The sequence below is a fragment of the Octodon degus genome, unplaced genomic scaffold (assembly GCF_000260255.1).
Source record: "Octodon degus isolate 3935 unplaced genomic scaffold, OctDeg1.0 scaffold00006, whole genome shotgun sequence".
Taxonomy (NCBI): Eukaryota; Metazoa; Chordata; class Mammalia; order Rodentia; family Octodontidae; genus Octodon; species Octodon degus.
In genome coordinates, this window is record NW_004524582.1 from 25,071,587 (window position 1) to 25,073,102 (window position 1,516).

Below are 1,516 nucleotides of genomic sequence, written 5' to 3' on the forward strand. Positions count from 1 at the left end.
TAAGTTCTTGCTTTCCTTTTAATTGTGTTATACCTTTCCATTTTTATTTCTTTTGAGTTCTTACACTAAGGATACTATATTTGCACATGTGGGTCTGGTTTATTTCACTTATGAGTATATCTTCAAGTGGCATCCACTTATATATATGAAGACTTCGAGTTTATCATTCTTTATAGCTGAATAATACTCCATTGTATAAAAATACCACATCTTTTTCATCCATTCCGCAGGTGAAGGCATTTTGGTTGTTTCCAAGATTTGGCTATCACAAATTGTGCTGCTATTAACATAGGTGTACATATATCATGATGGTATGATGTTTTCAGTTCTTCTGGGAAAATTCCCAGTAGGGGGATAGCTGGATTGAATGGGATGTCCAGTCCTAGTTTTGTCAGGAGTATCCACCCTGGTTTTCCATAATGGTTGCACCAATCTACATTCCCACCAGCAGAGGAGAAGGCTTCCTTTCTTCCCACAGCCTCTCCAACATTTGGGAATAGGTTTGACAGCTTCCATTCTCTGAATGTTTCTAGTCACATGTTTTATTTTTAATATTGGCCAAAATATGCTTGCTATAAATACTTGTAATCTAAAAAAAGAATCTCTAATACTTCATGCAGTGTTATCATCTGTGCAGTTGATTCTTGAATGTTTTTCTTACTAGTTCCATCAGGCAGAGGAAAATGGTCTTCCAGAAACTCATCCAAGGTAATCAAAAGCTTCTCCTTAAATTCTTTTATATTAAGGAGTTTAGTTTTGAGTTCATTAAAGGTTCTTGATTCAGAAAATCTCACAACCTGATTTTTCAATTCATTGTGTAGTACATTAAGAGATTTCATTATTTGTTGCTGTTCATCCAACTACTGTTGCTCCTTTGCTAAGTCTTCTCTTAGCTTTTCATTCTTTCATAAAATAGTAGATAGTGCCATTCCAAATCATGTCTCAAATTGTGGAACTCTTTTCTCCCTAACATGATCAGAACCTCTTCCATCAGGAGAGGTACTGAGAATTTAAGTCACTGAGAGTCTCAGTTCCAATAAGTGATAGCTTATTCTGACATTCTTCTATAACTTTCCACATCTCTTCACATTCTCTAACAAGTTCTTTGTCAGTATCAGTGACAACTTCCCTACCTGTAGTACTACCTGGATCTATTTCTTGCTGACTTATGTTCCTTGCTATTTCCTCAGCCTTAAAAGAAAAACTTCACAGAGAAGCAAGTCACAGCCTTCAGGTCACCTCAGCTTGTGCACTTCTGAACTGACATGTTTTTATTTAGAATTTTATATCTTCTTGATTAAGCTTTGCTAATTGAGATGTATCTAGCACTCTGTCTATTTGATCTGTTTTCTCTCTTACTAAAGGTTCTTGAGTTGGTATTGATCTGGATTTTTTTCCATAATTTTATTGATAAACAAATAGCAATGAGATAGTTTCAAATCAAATTGGTAGGACAGTTTCAATAATTAACACATTGCATACATTCTTCCTAGTGGTTAATTGCTGTACAAGATGC

At 35.1% G+C, this 1,516-nt stretch overlaps 1 pseudogene; it reads right to left on the bottom strand.

Moving 5' to 3' along the window:
* LOC105743248 overlaps positions 1-1,080 on the bottom strand; it is a 16,569-nt pseudogene extending 15,489 nt beyond the window's left edge.
* Between the last annotated feature and the right edge of the window lie 436 nt (positions 1,081-1,516).